At 35.3% G+C, this 15414-nt stretch overlaps 1 long non-coding RNA gene across 1 annotated transcript; it reads right to left on the reverse strand.

The window, feature by feature from the left end:
* Nucleotides 1–207: 207 nt before the first annotated feature.
* Nucleotides 208–13836, reverse strand: LOC143258049 (uncharacterized). The gene is made up of 2 exons (XR_013032115.1): nucleotides 13645–13836; nucleotides 208–391 (listed from the first exon to the last, which is right to left on the reverse strand). It is a non-coding gene; the product is annotated as an uncharacterized LOC143258049 (long non-coding RNA).
* Between the last annotated feature and the right edge of the window lie 1578 nt (nucleotides 13837–15414).

The following is a 15414-nucleotide window of genomic DNA, read 5'->3' on the forward strand; positions in this document are numbered from 1 at the left end:
TTTTAAGATAAAAATTTGCTTATGTGTATTATAATGTGTGTTGACTGTCGTCCACACTCCACTCTATCTTATTGTACTGAGAAATATGATCACGTTGGTTTCTGACTTTCAAGTTTTCAAATTTCAAGAGACGAGAAAAACAACTTACTGGATCTATAAACTGAAAAACAATAAAACTTAGTAAAGAATGATAACAATAAACAAGTCTGTTAATTAAACCGTGTTTATTTCTTTCAAAGCACAAAGCGACGCTATTGGCTATCGAAACCGATTTTCAACGTTGTCATCCCACTGACTTCCCGTTGTGCCACCAGATGGCATTACACCAGGTACAGCAACATTCGAAAGATTGCCTTGTTTTTGAACTTTTCATGCTTGTTCCTTTCGTTAGCTGCAAGAAAACAACAAATTTTTTTCTTATTTAATATAACAATACTAATCGAAATTTGCGATACAGTATTTCAAAGCAGTATTCACAATTTTGTTTTTAAATTATGAATAAACTTTAAGAAAAACAGCACGAAACATTTTTCTAGTTTCAAAAGAGCTAAATATATATTTTTTATTTTTCCCTTTGTTTAATCGACGGAAGAAAGTCAAAACACATAATATTTCATTAAGCAAACAATTTCTTTACATCGTCGGCTTGTCTTTTAAAATGACAAGTTGAAATAGTGCTTTTTTTTTTAAGTCTGTGAAGTTGATTTTGAATTTCGCGCAAAGCCATTCGAGGGCTATCTGCGCTAGTCGTCCCTAATTTAACAGTGTAAGACTAGAGGGAAGGAGCCTAATCATCACCACTCACCGCCAACTCTTGGGCAACTCTTTTACCAACGAATAGTGGGATTGACCGTCACGTTATAACGCCCCCACGGCTGAAAAGGCGAGCATGTTTGGTGCGATGGGGAGTCGAACCCCCTAGCTCACTTGGCCATGCCGGACCGTCCGTTAGATAAAAGTGAAACAATCAAACTAGGATGAGTAAACCAAATACGTTATATAAACTAATATCGTGTCTTAGTCTTAAAGATAAAAGGTATCAGACAATAGACATCCTACAGTTTATATCTAACCAGTTATGAATACACAATGTACAGAACACACACCAGCTGTTTCGCAGTCAACGGTGATAATTTAGTATATTTATTAAGTTTATTACTCACAATACGGACTATGGCAAAGAAACTTTATGTTTCTTTGTTAGAATTTCCTTGTAAATCTTTACAACATAGCATTACGTAGCAGGAGAAGTTTTTACACTGTTTTATACGGTGCAAAAACCAGCAGATGCAGGAAGTAGATCCCCCGTAAATAGAATTTAAATAATAACTTCCCATACGTGTAAACTACCTACTACGAACAACACTAAACCTCACCCTGGTCACCAGTATAACTTATTAAATATGCTTTTTTTACGTTTATACTTATATATATCACAGAGCACTGTTTCAACACTTAAGTGTCCTCGTTGTTAGGGGTATTTTCAATCTAACCGAAGCATTATGAGCAATGGTCAGAGTTTCTCGTTCTTTCAAAGCTTTAAAATAAAATAAAGATATAATACATACTCCAGGAAACGAAAAATACACAACATTGCAACGCCTCGAAAACTGACAAAATTGTAACTAAGAATTATCAGTTTAACCTCGCTGAATTTTTGTTTTGTTTTTCACATATCTTAATTACTAGGATGAGAGTTTGTATGTTACCTAAGTAATGCATACTACATTGTTTGTTGGTTGCTACTTTCATTAACAGTATTGGTTATGTTATTACCCTTTGACTATGCAGACAGTTCTGCATTGTTATCTAAAATGTGCATTTAGGACTAATTTAAACCTCCAAAGCTGAATGAGACATTGTTGGGATTACGGCCGAAAATATAACTATATGTTAACAAACGAAGCTACACAACTAATAAAAAAAATGCATTCTAATCTCTGTAAGTAGCAACGTCAGAAAAGTAAATTTAATGAAATACACTGAGAGCTTGATTTTTAGTTTTGCTACATAACTTATTCTGATTGAAATTTATTATTATTATCATAATATCAAGATATTCTGCTGTTGAAAAGACTAAATTTTATATTTCTAACTATGTTAAATTTTTATATAGCTTTACAAGTTAGTAGAAGATTTTTCAATGCTATCATTTATAGTTTTATAAGATGTTTAAAAAATTCTCGTAATGGCATTATTTGAATATCAACTAGGCAATCTGTGATAGTTAAGACAATGACGTGTGAGTAATTCACATGTCTGAAATATTAACCTGATGCTCAAAAAGGAATGGATCGTTGGGAGTTCCTGTTATCTGAAAAAAGATAAAATTATAGTTTCTTAAAAAAATATTTTGGGATCACACTAGTATACTTATTAGAATAAATGTAATAACAAATTTAACTCACAGCTACTAATGTGATATTTTTTACCCACCATAATTCACACATTGTAAATATCACCGTTCTAATTAAAGTTTCAAAATTAGATGCTGCTAATCTGGCTGTGCTGCTACCACGAACAGACTCTGACTACAGACGAACCTGACATGCAACATTAGATCTAATGATTCAAGTTACTCGTCAGTTAAATATAAAGAACAAAGAAGAATCTTAAGGTAAATCAAATAAATTGAAAAATGGTTTATTTTAAATTAATTATACTGTTTCCAACTTGTACAGCTTTTTCTAGTTCTTAAAGCAAGTTATTTTATCGTATTAATCAATGGCCCGACATGGCCAGGTGGTTAGTGCACTCGAGTCGTAGTCTGAGGATCACGGGTTCGAGTCCCTGTCACACCAAACATGTTCGTTCCTTTCAGCCGTGGCCATGGGAACGTTATAATGCAATGGCCAGTCCCATTATTCGTTGATTAAAAGAATAGCCCAAGAGTTGGCGGTGGGTGGTGATGACTAGTTGCCTTCCCTATAGTTTTACACTGCTAAATTAGGAACAGCTGGCGCAGATAGCACTCGTGTAGCTTTGCGTGAAATTCAAAAAACAACAACAAAAACACCATTAATCAAAGCGTCAGCTGATAAAATATTACAGACTTACGATATGTTGACCTCTAGTGGCTCAGCGGTAAGTGAGCTGTACAAAACAGAGTTATATTCTAGTAGATAGACAGATCAACACAATAAAAGGAGGGATGGTTAGTACATTAACTCTATGAGGTTTAAATTTCGCGCAAAGCTGCACGAGGCTGGTGGTGATGATTAACTACCTTCCCTCTAGTCTTTGACATCTAATTATCACCACTGCCCACCGCCAACCATTGACCTACTCGTTTACCAACTAATAATAGAATTGACCGTAAGAGCATAACGTCTCCAAGGGTGAAAGGGACGAGCATGTTTGGTGGAACAGGATTCGAACCCGCGACAAAGACAGTTTTCAGCATTTAAATATTTTTTTTTAGTTTTTTTGCCAAATTGGGTTTCTATAATACTTGCAGTACAATTTTTAAATTATAAAATAGGTGTTTCATACAAAAAGACACAATAAATTTAATACCTTGAAACAACAAGTAGCTAAATAGTCAAAGACTATATAAATAAAACTAACAAAATTCCGACCTAACTTCTAAGTATTAGAGCACAACTTGTAGAGAAGGCGAGTTCTAATCTTTTGATAAATCACTCTTTATCAGCAGACGTCAGTTGTTTCATTATTAACATACCAGCAGCGACATCTGATAAATTATACGTAACAATGAAATATTTTCAATTAATTTCCTGACATTCTTCACTCATTAATCAAAAACAATTATTTCATTTACAGATAATCAAGTTCCTTGCCAATATACACACGATTACGTTTTGTATAAAGAACATTATCAGTGCTATATAGTTCAGATATCTTTAATGTTTTCTCTAAAACTATTTCTTCTCGTTAGTTACTAACCAACACTTTCACAGCGATACCGTAATGATTTCAGATTGAAACTGTCCGGAACACAAAGTTTCGATAGTCTGATCTTAAAAGGATGCATGGATTATAAGTTAAAGAATATTTTGTGATTACACTTTTTGAAACATAAACATATATTCTACATATTAAGAATATTTTTGCACTTATCACTGTAACCCTGAGTAAACTTATCTATCCATTTATGATACTGGCTAAAAATGTTAAGTACAAAGGAAAATAACTATTAATGAATGTCTCTTTAGAGCTTGGTTTCACTATATTGCCCTCTATTGCTAGAAGTTTGAACTAATATACTACCTATTCTGAAGAATAAACACAAGTAAGATTTCATCTTTTTCTTTAAGGGTTATAATCTGTTTCTTTAAATTTAAATACTACATACGAGTTAACCTGAGCCTGTTCATATAGAATACATCTCCGTTACCCACTTTTAATATAGCATTTTGTTGTGTTAATCAACGCGCGATAATCAGCCTACCAGCTCGAGCTTTTCATACAACAATTATCAGTTAACAAATGCAACATGTGCCACCTCATAATAACAGAGAATAAATACAAATGGCTGAATGGAGGTTTGACAAATGACAAATAAATAATTTATCGGTGTTTGTTGATTTTTCTTTGTAGATATAAACATTTAGTAATATAACAAATGAAATTATTTAATAGAAAATAAAATAAACTTCTGGTAAGCATAAACATAATTAATTCTAAAACATGATAACATCTGAAGACTTCTAATAATAATTTACTGTATATTATAACCTGTTTCAAATAACGTGTCTCCCATTAGAATAGAGGTAAGTCTACGGATTTACAAGGTTCAAATCAGGGGTTCGATTTCCCTCGCGGGACACAGCTCATAGCCCGATATAGCTTTGCTATAAGGAAAGCACATACACGAATAACATACCTCATCATTATCAGAGCAAAAATACTTAAAAATCTCTTCGTCCCTCGGTTTTGTGTTTCTTTAACTCATGTAATAATATTTACTTCCCACGTGTTTCAAAGCAGTTGTTTAAATCAAAGTAAACAGGTGTGTGCTTTATGAAAATTTACTAACACGGTTACTTTTACATATAACTGTGTATGCTTAAAGAAAACATTTTCTGAGACTTAAACTAATGAAGGAACCAGAAATAATTATATTTTGCAGTTCACGATTTACTAAAGTGTTTTCAGTAAAAATGAACTAATCACGAACTTTATATAGAAACTAAAGCTTCACATGACGGTATTAAGGTTGTTTATTTGATGTTCCGCGTTTCATGCTTCACTGATCATACTGCATTATGAAATGGCGGGAAAATACAGAATATTAGTATGTTCGATTGTTGATGAGAACGTCACCAGAATCACGTGATTTGTAAAAATGTTCATGCTATTATTTCATTCCGGCTTATATTTACGGATAAAATGTTTCTCCATAGTTTTTCTGGTTTGCTTGGAAAAGGTGTGTGTGTACATATTTCTAAAAATACCGCAATGGGAAAACAAAAGATACCTTAAAATAACGGCGTATTCTCGTCTGCTAGTGAAAAAACGTTCGTAAATGCAGGGGATTCCTAATCCGTTCTTAGATTCGCTACCTCTTCAGGGAATGACGTCACTGTGACATCAAAGTTCGTGAAGGACTTAGCATAAAAACCAACAAATTCTAAGAATCTTGGTATCGCTAGCAGACGTCTGTATTTCGGTATACTTTATTAGTGACTGATTTTTGTTGAGTATAAAAACAAATCGTGGTAGCAGGACGGTAAACTCAAGTTATATTTTGAGAATTTCTCGCTGAAGAGATGAATATTGGCAAAGGCTGAAACTTCTAGTGTAGTCACTTCTAGAAAATGAAACTAGCGAGTTCGTCAACACTGGTGTTAATGAATCTCATAACGTAGAAATAAACTATGATAATGATTAGTTTTTAGACAGTGACGGTTAAGGAATTTGAACCATAACGGCTACAGCAGATAGCCTTCGTGTAGCTTTGAGCGAAATTCAAAAACAAAGATCAAAAACAATATTGGATATATAAAAAAGCAGTTAATCATGTGAAAACCACAGCCGATATAAAGTTACAGTGGAACGGCATATATCAGAACTATGTTTTGACATTGTTTGACATGTTTTAGGTAGTGTGATACCATAGAAAATATTCATACACTCAAATCGTAAAGATGTGGTCAAATCGTAAATTAAAAAAATATTCAAAATGGAAAATTCTTTGTGCTTAGTGGCATTGGAAATCAAAAGAACAAGGATCAACTTGAGGTACCAGAATAATCCCAAAGAAGACCTGCCACAAGTCATAACTTTACTGTAGTAAAGTGCAGCATTTTGTAGCATTTGAGAATACTCAAACACAATGATCAATGAAGAAAGCATTCCATGTGTCATAACACAACATAATCTAAGGAATCTTCATTTGATAGACACAAATTACTTTTACACAAACTTCTTCAGTTACATATTTGTTCAACCATCGAATACCTCAAGCAGCTGGGGAATGAAACATATATTTATGCTATCTATTTCAAACAAAGACGTAGCAGTCAAGCCGTCATTGGATTTCTATGCGATCAGACTGTTGAAACTGTAACTGGGAATCCGCTGTCCTCATACACTCGTTGGATTATGGAAAGCTGCGCAGAAGATGGACGTGCATTGGACATGATAACTTTCGATGAAGCCTTTTACAATGAAAACTGCAATTTAGGAATATTTTCAAGATGAACAATCGTTGGGTACAGCGTGATCGACATAGACTCTGACCACATAGAGAGATTCCAAAATCGCTTTAATATAACGTACTTAAACAATATATACACATATCCTAAGAGCAGTACAAAATTTAGTAAAGCACAACGTATCAACTTTTATTACACACTTCTAGTCGCTTATCGTCCACGGTTTATTGTTTAAGCACCAGAGAGCTTTTTCTTTCTTATTTACATCAGCAGTTTTAGAGAAGATGACCTAAGAAGGTCGAAATATTGTTCTCAACTTTACTTTAACAAAAGTTTTAATATCCATACCAGCAGTCTTGAGATACATTTTTAATTCAAGTGGATTTCTCGTCATCACGAATTAGTAACATATAGTTTTACATATTTTTTTCTGTTACCTAACAAATGATATGACAAATTAACACCATTCTCAAGGAAGACCACTTTTTTATCCACATATTATATATTTATATACAAACGTTAATATACTATAAATATATTGATATATTATAAATAAATATGCAAAATATTTGATGACTCACAGCCACCATTTTTTTTATGTTTGAGTGCGTATGTTTGTGTGTTTTTTCTTATAGCAAAGCCACATGGGCTATCTGCTGAGTCTACCGAATGGAATCCAACCTCTGATTTTTAGCGTTGTAAATCGGTAGACTTAACGCTGTACCAGCAGGAGACGATTTGTGTTTGAGAAGAATTAGGCTTAAAAAGTAAACGTAAAAGTATGGACAAAAGTTTTAATTCAAATATTTAAAGAGATTTTATCGAGGAATAAAACTAATTTCAAGAGTTTAAAGTTACGGAAATAAAAAATAATATAAACAGAAGAGAAAGAAATGATTATAAATACGAAACTATTTTTTTTGTGTTTGCTGTTAATCAAAAAGCTACAAGATGAGCTACCTATCCACGAAGTTTCCATCACAGAGTCGAACCTCTAATTTCAACGCTATAAGCTTCCAAGCTTAACGCTGACCACCGGGGCATTTGTTTCGGAGTAAAGTCACATTGAACTATTTGGTGAATCCAACACATGGAATTCGTCCCCGGATTTTAGCATTATAAGTCCGCAAACTTATTGTTATCTTACCGGTGCGTAAAAACGAATTTAGAATACCAAAACATGTCTTGAAATAGGAAGCGTGTTTTAAGTAATCTCACTGTTTAATCTGCTGACACGTAACGTAAAGAAATAACATTACTATTTTTATAAAAGTTTATTGTCTCTCACTGTTGATACACGTGCTGTTTTCGGACTAAGAAAGTTCAAAAGATAAAACCGATACCACTGGCTGAAGCATATGTAGCTGTTTATTTCACTATGTGGGACTCATGTAAAAACTCACGTGTTAAATCTTGCCGACAATCTAATTTAATGTCAACCAACCTTACACCACTTTCCACCCCACGGTACAAACTCCTTAGTGTTTAGAATAGTTTCATGTGCTTTAAAATAGTGAATGATCCGTAGATGACAGAGACCAGGCACGTGCTTTAGTCACGACCAGAAACACCCTCAGGGTGCCGGGGATGATCAAAAAGGCTTGTTTATTTTGCTGTTAAGCACAAAACTACACAATGAACTATTTGGGATGTGCCCACACTTGGTATCGAAACTCGATCTTTCGGGTCATAAATCCAGAGATTTGTATCTGAACAACAGAGGGACGACCCTCCCCCCCAAAAAAAAAAAAAACAGACGATCAAACAACAAACAACAACAAAGAAACAATAACCAAGTTTAACTCCAAATAGAAGTACAGGAATCGGTTGTGAAAAGCGAGTAGCAGATTACTGGCTGGCTTTATGAAAGCTTGAACGTTAACTGTATAAACTCGGAAATTAGAAACAAACTTTCTTTTGTTTTTCTAAATATTTCTTTAAATAATTGTGTATTTCAAGAGTCTGGTAATGAGGAACATGAAAAGTAAAGTGAAATGTGTGTGTTAGCAGTAAAAGTGACTCTTAAAATTCTAAGAACACATGAGTGAAAACAAAAGAGAATATATTATTATATATTAACCACAGTACATGGGCTATCTTCAATGCCAGGGATAACCAGAGCGACTGGGCATCACAGACAGGGTAGTGCTGTAGGTACTATATAAATATTTATCAATAATTTTCATAAACAACAACCTTCAGAGTGTGAATCGAATTACACAAGTAAATTATAATGAGTGAAAATTTCATTTCAGTCACTAACAAGTCAGTATTGTGGGTGAGAATTAATAACAATATCATACATTTAACTTATTTATCGTTGTATTCAAACCGAACTAACAAGCTAGTCTCCATGTTCCTGAGGCAGTTCACGCAACCACAGCACCAATAGGAGAAAACCACATTAGAATGTCTAAAAACCCATGGGTGAAAGAAAAGGAGAGCATGTTAAAATATTTTAATTGCATTACATTTGCCATATACAGTGCCGACGAAACCTTTCGTACAATACTAAAACTCATCAGTATATTACAGATATAGTAGTGTTCTAAGTGTCAGTATATATATATCAGTTTTTATGAACAACATGAGGATCTGTATCTTTTAAAAAACTAGAGCCTGTTTAAGACGTGGGTTAATATTAACTTATGTCATCTACATACGACAGGATTTGTACTTTTCACTAAATATACAAAGTTGAATGCACAATACACGGCGAGAAATATAACTTTCAAATGAGTTTTAAAGTTCTTGTTTGTTTTATTCAATCGCAAGGCTGCATAATGAGCTACCTGTGGTAGGCCCACCACAAACAGGATTGTACCCTGAATTTTTGCTTTTTAAGCTCTCAATCGTACCTGCTTAAGCCGCCCCGAGAACGGTTTTGGAATGAACTCGTTTTATCGTTGACTGCTGAAATAATGTAATAGACTACAGGATTACCAACGTAAGTCGTCCAGTTACAAAACTCTGATTTAGTCCTAAGCCCACTATCCCCCAAAAAGAATAAAATATCGCAATGGATTTGATATCTTCGGAGCTAATTCTGCTTGATGTCACTATGACTTCCTTGAGGAGTTAAAACATCCAACATGGCCGCTGTGAAACGAAGTTGTTATATCTTGTCCAGTACAACAGCTAAACAATTTATTTTGTGTCTGTTATTAGACACAATATTACTTGTTATAATTCATTTCTGAACTTATTTAACCGATTCGAGCACTTCTTATATCATTAAACGCACAAAACTGTATAATCGGACAAGATTTTACCCGTCACTACTTTCTTCACTGCTGTTAATGTTCTCATGGGCTTTTGGAGTCACATTTTGTTGTTGTTGTTGTCCCATCTGAAATCCACCTGATTCTCTGCCAATACAAATTACCAATTTCACTCCATTATGTAATTTCAACTCAGTAGATGACGCCACTTGCAGATCACCATCTATCAATTAGGAGTTCCTAATCATAATATCAAAAAATCCCCTCCAGACGTTAACTTTACTTTGTAGAGAAAAGAGTATCTCCAGTAAATAATATGTAATCATAAACATATGTTTACTGTGAGAGCCGCAGAGTAAACCTAGGCACTTGAGATAATGAAAATTCTCCAGATAGCCAGAAGCTTAAAGCACAGGTACTTATAACAGTATTTAGTCCTGTTACAAGCAGCCCTCCTGATCCCAAAGGATGAGATAATGCATCATAAAGAAGCAGATGTAATCCTTTTCAAGTAAATAATAGTTGTTGTAAAACAGGGATGCAGACATTTCAACAGACACAGGAGAAATAACAATGAAACAGGAAGGCCTCAAACTTTGACTGCACATGCTTTTTCATAGTGTGATATTGTTGTCTGTGTACGTGGTATTGGTAAGGTCACGATAATGAAGGTATTCTAAAAAAAACCCAAGAGCTCTTGAAACCTGATGATATGAAAGTGAACTTGAACTAAGTTGATGCTGAGGTAACAGCATTTGTTGTCACCTATTATGGGATCAGTGCTAAGGGAGTGTATTTGAAGCTCACTATGACAAATACCTAAGTAAAATAACACCAAAGAAAGTGGCCATTGCTCCTAAACTAAAATCTATTACACTGATGTCTGAGGCCCTTTGTGAAAAGTACATTCACAGAGAAGCAATTATCAGACTGGTTGATTTGAAGAGGACCCAGTGAAGACATTGCTATCAGTTGTTGTGCCATAGAATGTGTAACCAGGACCTGCTGCAAATTTTCGGACAGTTAGCTATGAATTTATACAGACACCAGTCACGCGTAACAACAGGTTGTGGATGTTTTACTGTCCAGCTTGCATACAACGGTTACGAGGAAGATGGCTGAAAGCACAGATGGACTAAAACTGCAACAATGTACATTGATGATGAAAAGGAAGGAGAAATATGCAGTAAAATAGAAATGTGTCTAGTTTGTCAGTATAATACTGACAATGAGCAGCGGTTGTTAGCTATTTTCTACAACCAAAGTAAAACACTGAAACAGAATAAGAGTAACATCATTTGTCCAATATGTATTTGATACAAATTATTTTTCACTGTAGTATAGTCAGCATTCAGCAGTATATTGTATTAATATGTACCAAACAAAGTACATTATAATTACTAACTGCCCCCTAGTGGCATAGCGGTATGTCTACGAACTTACAACACTAAAATCCGGATTTCGATGCTAGTGATTGGAAGAGTACAGATAGCCCATGGTGTTGATTTATGCTTAACTTCAAACATACAAACATTATTAACTTTTGGTTTTTAATTTGGTGTTTTGTGATGTGTTCTGTTACATACTTTACAAATATGCATATATATATATACGTTGTAACAAACTCAGTTAAATGTTCCCGAAGGCAAGGCTTGGTCATTTATTCGCGAAAGGTTGTCATTTTAGGGTATAATTAGATATATAATAATGTACGAAAGTTTTAAATAAAGTAAAAAATATATATATCCATCTTAAATACAACTTACGAGACACGTATCCCCACTAAACTTCTACTTACTTTAAAAATTTAACGTATTTTATCACAAATTATAAATAAAATTACTGTCAAAAAACTGTTACTTGTACCAGTAACACTGTGGGCATTTCTTCACTATACATTCCATAGAGTGATGGGTGATATGCTTTGAAAGTTACTTAACCGTACCCAATCCGTGCAAAGCTCACAAAGTGCTGATCTATCCGGGACATGTTTTAATTTTAAATAATATTAATTTCACCACGAAAACCAATTACTACCACAGGTGCTGCCGGTAAAATATCACTGAAATAAAATGTCATAGACTAAAGATATCTTGACTTTCTTTACCAACGAATAGTAAGATTAACCCCAGTGGCGGCGGCGCCAGGATATTTTCGTTGGGGGGGGGGCTGAGGTAAACTGTGAAGGATGCAAACCCGCGACCCTCAGATTACGAGTCGCACGCCTTACAACGCTTGGCCATGCCGGGCCATGCGTATATGTAAAAGAGGAAGCTCACCTAAATTCCACCCAAGGTAATATATAATAATAAAGAAAATCAAGATTAGCTTAGATTGAACATTTAACATACCATTAAGAGTAAAGCTACAAATCAAAAGAAATATAACATAAAGACATATTTTACATAGCAGAAACGAATTATCCCATGTGAAGTTAATACACTTTGAGGAAAAGTAAGGTCACTATCAGGCTAACTATCTTTCATCATGTTGTGTTTATAGTCAATAATACTTCAAAACAATGCGCCTGTTCTGGTGATTGGCAGCAAATGTGTCTATACAGTATCAATATTGAGTTGTTTTGTCTTCCTGGAGTTTACTGATATGACAGGTTGTTGGTGTGGTTGTAACCACTGCTGTTGTACAAGTATGTCTTGAGAAGCTTCAGACATGAGAAACTTCTCTCACAGGCAGCTGAAGTGACAGGCAAAGTCACAGCGATGCATACAAGTTTGTGGAGATCCATGAAGGCATCCTTGTATGGCTCCAGCATGGTTGCAAGTTCCAATGGTGTGGATACTTCCTGCCCCTTGTCTTTCTTCCTGGCAATTAGCCAGTTCAACTGGTGGACCTTCACTGCGAGATCATCCTTAGCCAGTTCAACTGGTGGACCTTCACTGAGAGGTCATCCTCTGCCACACCATAGTTTGCTTCCCTTCCTAAGAGTGCTTGCTTGTCCAGAAATGTGGAGTGTTTGGGGTTCAATGCAGTTGCACCCATCAGAACACTGCAGGCATCAGAGAAGAATCTTCTATCCAGCTCGTTGAGCATCCTGTTTATGATGATATAGGTGTGTCTCCTAGCACACAGGGAGCGACAATACAACGCATAAGTTTCAGTGCATTCAGTACGGTGCTATGGGACGCATGACACATACTTCCGTCTTAATGAAGACGTTGAGTTCTACAGATCTATGTCTCTTTGATGTTAATTGTTAAGCTACAACGACGATTGTGTTTTCCATATTGTATGAATATACGTAGATAACAATATTGGGGGCTGAGGGCTTGGCTAATATGGCGGGCTCAAGCCTCTTCTGGCTCCGCCACTGATTAACCCTCACACTATAACGACACCATGGCTGAAAAATCAAGCATGTTCATTAATAGGATTCGATGCCACAGTTCGCAAAACAACCAAGCTATGTCATGCCTTTAGTCATACGTGTTTGTTCTATTGTTCTGCATAAAGCCTCAGAATGGGATATCTTTAATGTACCCACCACATGAATCGAACTCCAATTTTTAGTGTTATAAAGACGTCAGACTTAACGCTACCGGAGGAACGAGAATAAAGAATTAGTTACAAATCTTTACAGAATTTGCGGACAGTTTCAGACACAGACTCAGCTAATCCATACACGTATCAGGAAACAGGATTTACTGATACCATCTTAAAAAAAAGAGGTCTCATAGATTAAGAGAAATAGGTAATCAAAAGAAATGTAAAAAACTCTTGTCCTTGTACGCTATACGTGATACACAACTACGTTTTGACATAACCTTGGAATATAGCTTACATACTTTCTGACCGTGGATGTCTTCTGTTCAAAATATTCCAATATTATAAGAACAACGACATATCGTACTAACTAGATAAAACCTAGATTTGGAGTTGGACCACAACAGTGTTTAGAAACCATAAGTAAATTTAGCTCTATGGGTCTCATGAAGACTAGCTGCGACATAGCCCAAAAGTTGGAGACAACCGCCCTTCACGACCTGATTTCCTTCTGAGATAGCTATGCGCAGATTGCCCTTTATTTAGCTATGCGCAGAATTTTAAAACAAGGTAACTGTGTGCTTCTTCAGGACGTTTATATCTAGTTGTTCTTACAATTCTCGCTCTGAGACGTGCACGAGGGCGTCCAGAATACACACACACACACGTATATAAATTTATTAATATATTTTATTTCGCTCAATAATTATTTAATTTGATAGTTTTTTTTGTAGCTTTCGTACATAAGCCAAGTAGTAAAATGTAGGTTTAACTGAAGACGTTTTGTTTATGGGTGTACATGTGTAATAAACATAATCGACATTGCAACACAGCCATTTTTGTTTCGACACATTTCGACATTTCACGTCTTATCTCGCGAGCGACTCTAGCCCCAAATCTCCCATTTAAATATCAGTGCTGCACGAGAAAAAGAGAGAGAAAAAAATTGGAATGTGAATTACTGAGTGTTATTATAATCTGAAACATGACATTTGTTGGCAAAGTAACGGTTGGTGATGTGAAAGGAAAACGTGCTTCGTTAACAGTATTAATTTATGAATACTGCTCTAAAATTTAAAATCATATCAATAAAATGACACTACGCATATGTAGCTTATAGTAGGTGCACGAAAAGCAGTTCCATCGCCCAGCATTAAGTATATATCAATTAATTGTGATTGTTCATGGGTGTCTGCTGTCTCGATCGAGGAAAATCGAACCGCTAATTTTTGTGTTGTAAATCCGTATATATACTTTACCGCTGTCCCATTGGCAGACGTATGAATTAATGAATGTTTGATACACATTTAAATTAAATTTAATAAGTGCACGTGCATGTTTTAATTACACTCAGTGGTATTTTTTTATTTTAACCTCGTACCAGCTGTTACTATACTTCTTAATACAAACCGCTAACTTTAATAACTATAATAATGTTTGGTTTCCCTATCGTGGTTCCCCAGTGGCTCAGCGGTAAGTCTGCGGACTTACAACGCTAAACACCGGGTTTCGATACCCGTGATGGGCAGAGCACAGATAACCCATTGTGTAGCTTTGTGCTTAATTCAAAACAACAAAAACAATCCCTATCGTGACATGTGACACTTACTTTTCCCAACTGAACACTCATATAACTGTTTTATAACAATACTGTACTAGTTTTTACAAGTCCTACACCCACGTATTTACGGCCCGGCACGGCCATGCGTGTTAAGGCGTGCGACTCGTAATCTGAGGGTCGCAGGTTCACATACCCGTCGCGCCAAACATGTTTGCCCTTTCAGCCGTGGGGGCGTTATAATGTGACGGTCAATCCCACCATTCGTTGGTAAAAGAGTAGCCCAAGAGTTGGCGGTGGGTGGTGATGAAATAAAAAAACAAACAAATAACAAACACTTATTTATGTGGGGAGAAATATAGTACGAATACTCGATTTGATTGTATCATATTTCTGCAAAATATCACAGAATAAAAATAGATATTGGCACTGTACATTCATTTAATGGTGTTTATAACTGTAACCTTTAGATTAAGCAATAGCTTCGTAACATTCTACTTATCATATTTATGGA

The sequence above is a fragment of the Tachypleus tridentatus genome, chromosome 7, assembly GCF_004210375.1.
Source record: "Tachypleus tridentatus isolate NWPU-2018 chromosome 7, ASM421037v1, whole genome shotgun sequence".
Lineage (NCBI taxonomy): Eukaryota > Metazoa > Arthropoda > Merostomata > Xiphosura > Limulidae > Tachypleus > Tachypleus tridentatus.